Raw genomic sequence first — 14195 nt, 5'->3', positions numbered from 1 at the left:
ATTGGGAGAAACTATAATTTCAGTCTTACATCAGTCTTAAAAAAATTGTGCTTTACAGATTTAATTTATATGTAGCCTTTTACTTTTAACCTTACATGTTTTATTTTTAACTGTTTTGCCATTGAGCTGCTAGAAGTTTGATCAAGTGCTTTATTTGATCTCTTTATAGTTAAGTAATTGTTTAGTGGTTTAAGTAATTTAGTGTGTACTTCTTAATTTTTTATAATTAAAATAATTGTGGCTACCAATACAACATAAAATTTATTATTTTAGCCATTTACGTGTACAGCTAAGTAATGTTATATACGTTCACATTGTTGTGTAGTAGATCTGCCGAACTTTTTCATCTTGTAAAACTGAAGTTCTATACTCATTGGACAACAGTTTTCCATTTCCCTTTTCTCCAGTACCTGGCAGCCAATGTTTACTTCCTGTTTCTATGATTTTTGACTAGATACTTCATATATGTAGAATCATATGGTACTTGTCTCTTTGTGACTGGCTTATTTCATTTAGCTTAAGATTCATCCATGTTCTAGGACTAAATATTCTATTGTATGTATATACTACATTTTGTTTTATCCATTCATCCATTGATGGACATGTGAGTTGCTTCTACCTCTTGGCTATTGAGCCTCTTAATTTTACATTTAATTCATGTGATTCGAATTTATATTGACTTTGGAGGAAGATAGGAACTTAGTCTTATGTTTCCAAATAGTTAATCAATTAATTTAGCTATTTCATCATCTGTCATTTCATATATTTAAATAATAGAACAATAGACTGGATTATACCTGCTCAGTACGTGCATCTTTATATGTATTACATTTGTATAAGCTTAAGGTCCTTAAAATTAGTTGTTAACACTAAGCAGTTTCCTGTACTTTTTAGTAAGTAGCTAACATCCGTAGGATTTTATGGTTAACAAAGTAATTTTCCATATTTTGCACTTTACTTAGTGGTCTTTTTAAATCCATGTGTGTGTATATATATATATGTATGTATGTATATTTTTCTTCCTGTAAGCCGGCTTGGCTTCTTTCTTTCCTTTCTTCCCTCCCTCTCTTCCAAATTTCTGCTGAAGAAGTAAAGGTCCTTTCAGCACCAGCATCTATGTTGTTGTTTAGTTGCTAAGTCGTGTCCGACTCTTTATGACTGCATGGACTACTGAGCTGCCGGGGAAGCTACCAGCATCCAGTGTGCTGTGCTTAGTCACTCAGTCGTGTTTGACTTTTTGCAACCCCAGGACCTTTTGCCCACCAGGTTCCTCTGTCCATGGGGATTCTCCAGGCAAGAATACTGGAGTGAGTTGCCATGCCTTCCTCCAGGGGATCTTCCCAACCCAGGGATTGAACCCAGGTCCCCTGCATTGCAAGCGGATTCTTTACCATCTGAGACACCAGGGAAGCCCAAGAATACTGGCATGTAGCGTATCCCTTCTCCAGGGGATCTTCCTGACCCAGTAATCGAACAGGGGTCTCCTGCATTGCAGCTGTATTCCTTACCAGCTGAGCTACCAGGGAAGCTCACCGGATCTATACCATGTTCTTATTGATTTGTGATGTTGCTAGTCTTAATATGCTGCCTTTGAACTTGAACACCTCCATACACTTTTAGGGCAGGATCAAGAAACTATGGATGTGTTTTAGTTCTCTTGCATTATCATTCTAGTGTTCTTTAGTTTTGTTTCAATATTTTAAAAATATATTTCACATAAGCCAGGAATAATGTAATACTTATGCAGTTGCTATTTAGGAAATGCCAAAATAGAAGAACTGCTATATGACCTGAGACAGACAAGTCTTAATTGTACTGAATCCTTTAAATTAAACCTTGGCTGAAGTATGCAGCCAAGTATGCAGCCAAACTGTGACTGATGTTTATTTTGTTTGTTTAATGTTGGTGGAATCTTAAAGGGAGATTGCATTATCTTTTTTTCATCTTTTTCTATTTTTTTTTATTGAAGTATAATTGCCTAATACTGCTATGTCAGTTTCTACTGTACAGCAAAGTGAATCAGCTATATGTATGCATACATCACTTTTTTTTTCTTCCCTCTTCCCCCATCCCCCTTTTTTTGGATTTCCTTCCCTTTTAGGTCACTACAGAGCCCTGAGTATGCATTATCTTCTTTCTGTTTTTATTAAGTCATGTAGTAAGTATAAATTGTAAACATTTAAACAGTAGAGGAAGATAAAGTATGAGTCAAAGCTCCCTTCTTCTGTAGCCCAAGGTATAGATTTTAGTCACCAAGTCACGTCTGACTCTTTTGCAACCCCATGACCTGTAGCCCACCAGGCTCCTCCGTCCATGAGATTTCCCAGGCAAGAATACTGGAGTCAGTTGCCATTTCCTTCACCAGGGGATCTTCCTGATGGGTGAATTCTTTACCATTGAGACACCAGGGAAGCCCCCAAGGTATAAATTTTAAGTGTGTACATTTCATGGCTTTATATGTATTTGCACATATATATCTTCACATGTATCTGTGTAAGCAAATTTTTGTTTTATATAAAGGGGGTCATTATATAGATATTCTGAAATTTTCTTTTTAAAATTAATAATCTTATCATAGACTCTTCCAGTGTAAATGCACATATTGATTATCTTATTCCTCGTAATGGCTGTGAAATGTTCCCTTGTCATGTATCATGACTTCCCTGATTTTGTTGAGTGTTTATACCCAGTGTTTTGGTTTTGTCCAGTGTTCTTCCATTACAAATAATACTGCAGTGGATTCTTTTTGATATGTATCTGTGTCTGTGTATGTTTGTATTTTAGGATATATTTCAGTGGTGAAAGTGCCGGACCAAAGGTACATGGGTCTGTTTCTGTAACTGACATTTTATTATGTGAATGAGCTCTGTATTTTTTAAACTACAGTGGGTTTTTAGTGGTTTAGTATGTTTTAGAATGTGCTATGTCATATGTTGGGTTACAAGCCCCATTGATATCTAGTCTCTGTGGATGTCATTCTCTGTTAAATGTTTTATTCATTAAGAGACAGATAAAATATCACCTCTTTCCTGAAAGTATTCATAACACTTAGAACATTGGGTAATTATAACCCCAATAACTAATATTTTAATGAGTGCTTACTATATACTATAATTATGTGTAGTGTCTTATTTAATCCTCACAACTCTAAGAGGTAGATAATACTATTATCCACAGTTTGTAGTTGAAAAAAAAATCAAGGAAAAGAATAACTTGCTCAAGGTCACAGTAAATGATGGAAATAGAATATAAACATGAGCAGTCTCACATCAATGTCTGCTTTTTTTTTAACTGGTATAGGTCACTGGTTCCCTTCTGTTCCCTGATCTCCCTAATAATTGGCTCAAGAGATATTTGGTATAAATTATAGAACTCACTAGCTCATTTAATCTTGTATTTAGGTCTTATTTACAGATCTGTGTGAATGACGTCTTTTTCTAATTTATGACATACCTCTGGGTCATTATACATAAGGCAATGGCAACCCACTCCAGTACTCTTGCCTGGAAAATCCCATGGACGGAGGAGCCTGGTAGGCTGCAGTCCATGGGGTCCCTGGGAGTAGGACACGACTGAGCGACTTCACTTTCACTTTCATGCATTGGAGAAGGAAATGGCAACCCACTCCAGTGTTCTTTGCTGGAGAATCCCAGGGACGGAGGAGCCTGGTGGGCTGAAGTCTATGGGGTCACATACAGTCGGACGTGACTGAGGCGACTTAGCAGCAGCAGCAGCAGCAACAGTAATAGTCCTGGTACGTTTAAGAGTTGTTTAGAACACCATATTATAGAACTGCACCCCACCTCCTTAAAAAAAAGACTTTATTGGAGTATAGTTAACGTTGCTCTGTTCTGTTACATTTTGTTATTTCCCTGAGTCCATCTTTAGCAAAATTCATGTGATCCTGAGATGGATTTCATAGATTGTGAGTGAATAGTATACTATTCTGTACCTTTTGTGGAACATCAAATCAAAATACATAACTTGTAGATAAGTTGTTAAGATGTGAAGTGAGAAGTATGCTGTCTTAGACTTACCACATGTCTTAATTCATGCTGTCAAGTAAGTGTGATAGGCAAGCTGAATCTCAGAGCCTAACATAAAAGGGACATCATAATACCTTCTTTTGGGTGGGGGGTCAGATGAGATGATTGTGTCAAAACATTTGTGAACTATAACAGTCTCCATAAATACTAGTTTTTAAAACTGAGGTTTGAGGAATAATGGAGAGCATTGTGAATTGGGTTACTGTTTAGTAGTATGTTTGGCTATTTTTAAAAAGTACAATTTAAAATCTGTAATTAAAAAAATTTTGACTCTCTTATTTTCTTTCCTAACTCCATTTAATTTGATTATTTTATTAATTCATAGATTGCCAGTAAAACTCTTTGGCTGTAATTGTGCATGTGGATTAATTTATTTTAGGTGGAGTCAGTGTTAGCATAGGAAGTGGGATTCTGTAGTGAAGTGTTAGTCACTCAGTCATGTCCTATTCTTTGTGACTCCATGGGCTGTAGCCTGCCAGGCTCCTCTGTCCATAGAATTCTCCAGGCAAGAATACTGGAGTTGGTTGCCATTCCCTTCTCCAATTCTGTAGTGAAGATTTTACAAATGATAGTTGTATGGGTTAGATGATCTTTTAGGATTGTATTCAGAATTCGTTAGATCTTTAGTACTTAAATAGAATATATTCTTCAGTTCCTCTAGAATTTAATATTTTTTACTGCTTAACCATACTGTTAATAAAGAGGGAGAAATAAGAGTAATGGGAAATGCAGCATCCTTTTCTTATTCTTATCGGCTCTTCTGGGAATGATGAAGCAAACCATATTTTGATGACTTCTCTGCTGTAAGCTTAGCAGGTGATTCAGTGATTCTAGATAAAATGGCAAAGTATAAAGCAAAAATCTGACTATACTGTTTTCTTAAATCTCAGAATCTTTAAAACATAGCCCTAACTTGCTTTGTGGATTGGTCTTTCATTTGTACCTTTCCTGCTTTGCTTTTCTTACTCTGCCCAGTATTACCATCTCCCAGTTTGAGATCCTCTCCACTGTTTGACCCAGCTTTCTGGCTACAACCCAAACTCTGATACTGAATTCTCTTAGTCAGAACCTAGTTCTGGAATATATTTTAAGTTGTTAATGTGTCTTAGGTATGTGGGAGGTTGTTCCATATGTAGAAGTTCTTACCTACTTTAGCCCTATCACCAGATTCTCTTATTATCTTGTATCCAAGACATAAAAAACATGGGCTTGGTATTGCAGCTTTTTGTCTTCCATGCATGAGAAACTTCGTTTTGTTTCCCACAGAGCTCAGAAGAACAGAATAGCAAGAGGACCCATTCATTGAGTCTTGAATGTTAAGATTCATGAATCTCAATCAAATACTAAGGTCTCTTGACCTCACTTCTAGAAGCAGAAGTTTCCATAAAAATATTAATTGAAGGGTATTCCAGTTTCATTAAATCCTAGACATGTGAATACCTGACAGTTTCTGTGCCCAACATAATATTACATTCCATTATGAAATAACCCATTGCCTTTTATTTTCTAATATTTCTCCTGGAGCGGAGGGGGTGCAGGGGGTGGGGGCATTGTATAGAAAGATTTAATTCAAGGTGGGAAACTTGCTTTTGTATCCTGCTTTAATACTATGTGACTTTGGGAAAGTTACTACTTAACTTCCTTTTGTTCATCCATATTGGAACTAATAATTTTTTCTAAAGAATGGAGATAATGTAAACATCTAGTACACTATTTTATGTATTGAAGGTATTGATTACTTGGAAATTTTGTATTTAACTGTAAATGTAATATTTGAATTAAGTCCTCATTGTTCTTTTACAATCAGGAGCGGTTTTCTTTACCTTTTATAGCTCCTGGATTTTAGTTAGATTCTGATGAAAACTGTGGACCTGTGCTCCCTCACATGTACTTAAATATATTCATACAATATTTTGCAGATTTTTCAGTAGGATAAACTTTTGAGACATAGGTCTTTGAACCTTGGATTATTTGTATTAGTTGAAGAGTACCAGATTTCATCTTTCATCCATTGAGATCAATGACCTTCTGTGCTTTTTATCATCTCTAAAATTAAACAGTAAACAACTCCTTCCATACCTCTCCCCAAAGAATCGTGTCAAAGATAAAGAATTTTTCTTCTAGAAATTGACACTATATAACCTTTCAAAGGATTTTCTTTGGGGATGTAATAGATTAGAACATTATAAATCACTACCAAAAATTTTCCTTCCTTGTTCTTTTTGAAATCATTGGAATCTTAACTCAGGGGAAAAACTTGTTGAGAGATAACTGGTTTTTGTATCTGCCTTTCTTCCCCCTATAGGTATGACAGATGTCTTAGGGAATGATAAGATATACTTAATATTTATAGCTATTTCCTCATTCTATGTTCAACACCAAACTGTAAATTTTAATTTGACTTCTTCCGGCTTATTTTACAATTTTTGTCTTTTATTTTAAATATGGTGCATTGATTGCATTCCTTTAACTTTCTTTGTTCCCAGCATCCCACTTAGGTTATTTAAAGATTGAACTAAACCACAGTTTTGAAAAGCAAGAAACAGATATTATTACATTGGTCAAACTACCTTAAAGAGAAGCAAAAGAACCTCATTAGCTCTTTAACTTTGTGTGTACTCAGATGTGTGTGGGGAAGAAGGGAAGAAGATCCAACTTTAGGCATAGATAAGTCCAGATTTGAATAATATTATCAGTACTGGTTTTCTCACAACATTTTTACTCTCCCTTTTCTTCTTGAATTAGTTTTATTTTCAGCTAGGCAAAGATGGCTGCCAAAGGAGAGGGGGCTGGGATATTCTAGCCAGTGGTGGCTGGGAAGACTCACCTCTACCCAAATCACATGAAATATTTTCCCCACAGACATGAGGGATTATATTACTAGAAAGGTGGGCCGGGGATAAAGCATGTTGAATAGTAAAATTACAGTTCACAGTCCACTACAGGTACCATCAGAGGACCAGAAATTTTGAAGAAGATAGAAAGCTCACGGGATCGCATTGACAGCAAAATCTCAAAGGAAACTGGAACTCAAGATACCAGAGGTAAGCTCAGGTTTTCCTAGGGGAACCTTGGAAAGGCTCCAGGCTTGGAGTCAACAAGGACAGAGAACAGTAGTAATTGAGTAATAATCAGGAATTTTTTAAAGAGTTACTTGCCAGAGTGCTGGGTTAGTTGGACCTCCATCCTCCCCTTCCTCCAGTCTAAACAGCTCTGGTGGCAGTGGTGCCTGCCCTCAGGCCTGAAGTCTAAGAACTGCTCTCTTTTAAGAAAGTAGACTAACAGTTCAGTAGGACATCTGAGATCTTGGAATCTGAGAGAGTAGCAGAGGCACTGAAGCTTGCTTCTTCAGAGAAAAGCACTTTTGGTGGATCCCGGCAGGCTTGACTTCTTGTTTAGGTACCTTTCTGGGGTGCCTGCTTATCTGTATGCCCTAACTACTTAAATGGGATCACACTCCCATTTAAGTGAGACACCATTTGCAAAAACAAGTCCGAACAACATCAGAGAAAGCCAAAAGTAATCTTTTATAAGCCAGTATAAATAAACAATTGAGGAGAATCAAGATGGAAGACGATTAAGAGGAATGAAAGAACAACTGACCTCAGATAAAATTCCGAAGAAAACTTCAAAGAAAAAAAAATGTAATACATATTTTACTAAGATTTAAGAACATGTTGCAATGATTAATCAGAGTTTCACTGAAAAAGTGGCAGAGAAGCAGAAAAGATTTTGAAAATTACAATGATAAATGTTAATGATTGGGTTAAATAACAATTTAGCATTAATCAAGACTGGGTTATTGATTTTGCGCTAAAGACGAAGAACTCTAGATATGAAGCAAAAGAAAAAAAGATCTGGAAAAATGGAGAGGTATGGAAAATATATCACAAAGTTTTCACATCTGTAAACATTAATTCTAGAAAAAGTACAGAAAGTGGGAAGGAGACAAATACTGAAAGAAATAATTGAAATTTCATGAGCCGAAGAAAGATAAAAAATTTCAGATTAAAGGAGCCCATCTAGTACCACGCAGGAGGACGAAAAAAGACCTACATCTAGACACATCTGGTAAAATTTCAGAACTCGAACATAAAAAGAAAATTCTCAGTTACAGCTAGAGAGCGGGAATAAAAAATGGAAAATCCAATAACTGAAATCTTAGGAGCCATACTGAATGCTTGAAGACAAGCAGTATTTTCACCATTTAGGGAAAAATAGAGTCAGACACGACTGAGCAACTTCACTTTCACTTTTCATTTCACTTTCATGCATTGGAGAAGGAAATGGCAACCCACTCCAGTGTTCTTGCCTGGAGAATCCCAGGGATGGGGGAGCCTGGTGGGCCGCTGTCTATGGGGTCGCACAGAGTCAGACACGACTGAAGCGATTTAGCAGCAGCAGCAGCAGATTTGCACCTAAATTTTTTATACTGTACTATTTATCATGTGAAGACAAGTAAATTTTTACCCTGAGAAAAAACTATGTATCTTATATAACTATATTTGAGATATTATTATACAATGGAAAATATAATCTGAGATAGATGATACGGTAGTAGGGAAGTGTCAGGGGAAGAAACTGGTAGCTTCAGTGGCAATCTTGGACCTTCAAAAAGAACTAAAGAAAACTAGAAGAAAATTCTTAGACTACATGGACACTTCTTGTTCAACCAGTAATGTCTAAATGATATAAAATTGCATTTCCTTCAGGGATTAGTATTTACCTAGTCATGTTATAAATGCAGTTAATTTTTAGTTTTTAGAATCAACCTGCTGCTGCTGCTGCTGCTGCTAAGTCGCTTCAGTCGTTTCCGACTCTTGGCAACCCCATGGACTGCAGCCCACTGGGCTCCTCTGTCCATGGGATTCTCCAGGCAAGAAGAGTACTGGAGTGGGGTGCCATTAGAATCAACCTAGAAAATATATAAAATAGATTTAATTATAGTTGTGAAATAGTTAAGGAGTATAGTTATAAACTTTCATAATAAAAAATGTTATAACCCTTAAAATTGGTAGATAGAGGGCAACAAAGAAAGAGTCAGTGTTCATTTCTTCAGTGGGCGGTAAATAGATAACACATAAAAATTAATAAATCAAGAAATAGAAGTCAAGTAACAAACTTAACAGATATTGAAATTAAGCTTGTAATCACACTACAAATCAGTTAACAATGTAACGATGTATTGCTCTTTTATTGCAGGCAAGTAACAAAAAGATTTACTGTTCATCTTGTGCCTTTGCAGCCTTTGTATCTTTAAAAATCCCACCTTCGTGCATCATATTTATAATATTGAAAACATTGCAGATGTGTTGTATTTACCTAGTTAGATAATGATACTTTTATTTATAAAGTAACAGTCCAGGACCACATAGTTATTAGAAACTATGTGAGGTGGAAATACTGGACACATGAAATTAATTCCAGGAATTTGGGGAGTTGCATAAAATATATGAATATTTTTACATAAGATGCAGAAGTATTTCTTCACTGACTTTCCCTCTTGATTTTGTATGTCAATTCTGGACTCATTTCCATGATTCTTTTTTTTAAAAAAAGTTTGTTAAAAATTTAGATGTATTAGAAAAATTTGAGTCCTTCCCACCAATGGCCCTAAATAAAATGACATTTTCTCTGGCATACTGAAGACTGGGATTAGAAGCATGGTTTGTTCATAAGAAGGAAGTCATGTGATCAGGGAGAGCTACAGCTACTGGAGACATGATTATCTTCTGGAAGAACTGGAAGAGTTGAAAGATGGGAATAGAAATGGCCTTTGTTATCCTTCTAAAGATGGGTCTTATGTCCCTGACTGGACAATGCTTATTGAGTGAAGGAATTTATTTTGATACCACTTCAACTTAAAGATAGGTTGGCATTCCTGTTTATACTGTACATAGGTAAAATGTTTTTTGAAAGCCTAATTTTAGGAGTGTTGCATCAGAAATATATTTTGGGAAGCGTATTTCTAATTGTATGTTTTTCATATTTGATTTTAAAAATTATAAAATCCTATGCTATTATATGTCTTTAAGTATTGAAAGTGTAAAATACAAAAGACCCTAAGACCTATGTATATTATAATGATTCTACTTAAATTACATGTAGTTTTCTAAGCAAGCTGAAGTTCTAAAAAAAAAAAAAAAATCAACTTATGCAAATATATACTCTTAAAATATTTTATGAGAAGTACTTTTAAAAAGAAGCATTATACTGGAAATCGGGGAATTTGTGTAAGAGAGTTTACCTGAACATAATATATTTGGCAGTTCTGTTACACTTTTAAACACTTTGTAAGCTATTAGTTTTTCAGTGGCTACCATTTAAACTATTAATTACTTTCACAGAGAGATGTTATGATACATGTTCTTGAAGAGGATGGAAATTGTCGATTGGTGAGGGACCTTTGGAAAGATATGAATGTGGGTTAAGTTTGCTTTCATAAAACATGGTAGTAATTTCATAAAATATGCTAATGTTTATCTGTTACACACATAAAAATTGTAAATATTAACTTCCATTTACTTATATTGTGTTAGTTTTTGTTGGCAATTTGGTAGTAAAACTAAATATTTGAAATTTGTGAGAGAAGTTGAAAGTAATGGTAACATTGCTTCTAATATAGCTATGTTGTGGGATATCCTCCTGATGACCAAAGAGTCACAGTTACAGTGAATGAAATCAGTATTTATACACACACACACACACACACACACACATATATACTTAAGTATATATGTGTGTATGTATGAGGGTGCTTGTATTCGGATTCTGTCTGTAGATCCACCTTGGAAACTTTAGAATGTCAGAATTATGCTCTGAGATTTTCCTTTTGTGAAGACCCCTGAAGATTCTCTATCTCTAGTCAGGATCAGATTAGTGGAAAAGGGACCTCGCTTTGCAATTTTTGGCCTAGTTTTTTGAGAACATAGACAATTGAAATGTAATACATTTCTTAGGAGATGGATTATGAATCTGAAAGTACTTGCAGCAGTTGGCGTGCAGGCGGAACTTTCAAGATTTGTGGTGAACAGATAGGCCAGGAACAGCAGAGTGGTAATAGGCATCGTGACAAAGCAGACTGATGGACCTTGTTGCCAGCAACTCCAGACCGTCAAACAACCAGAGAGATGAGATTGCAAGGTTGCCTGGATAGTTTTTACATCCTGATTATCTTCCATGCCTTTGGTACTATTTTAAGTGACCTGGAACTGTTTGTTATGTCCCCTGGAGTAGAATAGTTGTCCTTTAGAAAGGTAGTAGATTGGGTTTGGGCTTGTCATTCGTTGTTATTTGTGTTTTGTCCTCATCCTCTCTACTCTCCCCACCACTGTGTCTGTGGAGTGATGGTAGGGAGGTAGGCTCTGTGTGTGTGTGTTGGGGGGGCAGTGTATTTATTTTGCAAGTAGATACTTACTCCTTTTAAATATAGGACATTTAATGTATTGCTCACCAAATTGAGAGTGCTTTACTGTCAATAGATTTAGCCTATTTGAAACAAAACCCAAAAACATTGAACTTATTCCCATTATATATGTACTGGTTTTTCTTTTTGAAATGTTGGACAGACAAATTTGGGAGGTGAACATTCACTAAAAACAATAAATATCGTATCAATTTTGTATGAAAGTGAAAATGTTAATCACTAGACCCTATTGTGAAATACTAGGAAAGAATGAATTCATGGTGTGACCCATCATGGGTGGAGACAAGAAATGCAAGAGTCCAGCCGGCACAACTGTAATTGCAGATGTGAAAGGAGGGAAAGCTGCTTTGTTTTTTACTTTGCTTAGTATATTACTTATATTTGGACAAGATTGTGCTTGTATTCAGTTCTGTTCTGGATGGAATCTATGTCTGGATGAAATATTTGTTTAAATATAATAATACTTTTTATACTGTTCTTAGTGGAGTTTTGAGTTTTATTTATTAGATTAAAGAAAAATGGAAAGGAACTATTTATCAGAGAAGATGGAAAAAATCATTGAAGATTTTGATTTTAAACTTTATGAAGAATCAGGATCAAGTTTTTCTAAATGATAGACTCTTGAAGGTACAGTAACTTTGTCATTCTATATCCACTGTGTAGTATAAAGCCTGTCACCTAGTAAACACTCAGTAAATAGTTGTATAAATGAATGATAGTTATAATGGTCTTTCTGAAAAAGTTTACTGAAGCCTTTTTATCATGTTAGACTTGAGAAAAATTTTATTTAAGAAATAAATACTCTTTGTCATGTTTAGAATATACTACTACATGGTCTTTGCATGATTTTATGTATGCAAGTATAATTTTATATATCCTTACTTAATTCTTTGTTACCTAAGCCTTTTAGCTGTTCCTCACATATCTAAAAACCTGTCCAACTGTTAACATTTATTTTGGAGGTTCTGGTGAAGTTTCAGTCATCCTTATTTTAAAATATTATCATCAAAATTAGACCTGGAATATATGTGAGGAGACTATGAGAGAAGCTGTTTAATGCTGTTTGTGTTAATAAAACCCCATCTTTTTCTTAGTTTGCATTCAATTTTTTTTCCCAATAATGATGGAAGGATTACTTTAGAATTTTATATTTTCAAAAGGAATAGTTTGAAGTAAATGTGGAAGGCAGACTAACACTATTAGTTTAGTAAGAACATAACCAAAAAAATCGTACAGAATTATTATATGCAGAATCCTTATAATACTAAATTCTGACAGAAACTTCACAACTTACTAAGTTAAAGAATCCATTAATCCTAGATGGGATTTGTATTTAAGAGGAACAGAATTTTTAGAAAATTAGATAATTTGTCAGTTTTATTTTTTTATAATTATTTTATTTTTGGCTGCATTGGGTCTTTGCTGCAGAGCCCAGGCTCTTTGTTGCCGTGCTCGGGCTTTCTCTGGTTGTGACAGTAGTCGCGGCTACTCTCTAGCTGCGGTGTGCAGGCTTCTCATTGAGGTGACTCTCTCGTTGCAGAGCATGGGCTCTAGAGCACAGGCTCAGCTGCTCTGAGGTATGTAGGATCATAGTTCCCAGACCATGGATCAAACCTGTGTACCCTGCATTGGCAGGTGAATTCTTAACCACTGGGTGCCAAGGAAGTCCCAACATAAAGTTGTTTTTTTTTTTTTTTTTAAACTGAAGGATAACTGCTTTACAATGTGTGTTGGTTTTTTGCCATACATAAACATGAATCAGCCATGGGTTTACATATATCCCCTCCTTCATGAACCTCCCTCCCTGTCCCACCCCTGTAGGTGATCACAGAGCAGCAAATTGAGCTTCCTCCATCATACAGCAAATGCCCACTAGCTATCTATTTTACACATGGTAATGTATATGTTTCAATGCTACTCTTTGAATTTGTCCCACTCTCTCCTTCCTGCTCTGTGTTGAAAGTCTCTCCTTTATGTCTGGAACTCTATTGTTGCCCTACAAATAGGTTCATCAGTACCATTTTTCTAAATTACACACATATATGCATTAATGTACAATATTTCTTTTTCTGATTTCACACTGTGTAACAGCCTCTAGGTGTATCCATCTCACTAGAACTGATTGAGATATGTCCATTTTTATGGCTGAGTAGTATTCCATGGTACATATGCACCACAACTTCCTTATCCATTCATCTGTCAGTGGACATCTTGGTTGCTTCCATGTCCTGGGTCTTGTAGATAGTGCTGCACTGAACATGTGTCTTTTAGAATTGTGGCTTTCTCAGGGTATTTGCCAAATAATGGGATTGCTGGGTCATATGGTACTTTTATTCTTAGTTCTTTTTCTTTAAGAAATCTCCATACTGTTCTCCAGAGTGGCTATATCAATTTACATTCCCACCAACAGTACAGAGTTCCCTTTTCTTCACATCCTCTCCAGCATTTATTGTTTGTAGATTTTTTGATGATGGCCATTCTGACCAATGTGAGGTGATACCTCATTGCAATTTTGATTTGCATTTCTCTAATAATGAGTGATGCTGAGCATCTTTTCACGTGTTTATTAGCCATCTGTATGTCTTATTTGGAGAAATGTCTGTTTAGATCTTCTGCCTGTTTTTTGATTGGGTTGTTTGTTTTTCTGATGTTGATCTGCCTGAGCTGCTTGTATATTTTATAGGTTAATCTTTTGTCAATTGCTTCACTTGCAATTATTTTCT

At 35.6% G+C, this 14195-nt stretch overlaps 1 protein-coding gene and 1 long non-coding RNA gene across 9 annotated transcripts in view; both read left to right on the top strand.

The window, feature by feature from the left end:
• The window catches only part of ANKRD17 (ankyrin repeat domain 17), a 166146-nt gene that overhangs the window by 16697 nt on the left and 135254 nt on the right, over window positions 1–14195 (top strand). The gene's annotated exons all lie outside the window — the stretch shown is intronic.
• On the top strand, window positions 6257–13322 carry LOC133249685 (uncharacterized). Its single transcript, XR_009737058.1, has 2 exons — window positions 6257–7090; window positions 11006–13322. It is a non-coding gene; the product is annotated as an uncharacterized LOC133249685 (long non-coding RNA).

This window comes from Bos javanicus, chromosome 6 (genome assembly GCF_032452875.1).
Source record: "Bos javanicus breed banteng chromosome 6, ARS-OSU_banteng_1.0, whole genome shotgun sequence".
Classification (NCBI taxonomy): Eukaryota; Metazoa; Chordata; class Mammalia; order Artiodactyla; family Bovidae; genus Bos; species Bos javanicus.
Note: the sequence above shows the minus strand (reverse complement) of the source record. Positions and strands in the feature narration are given on the sequence as shown.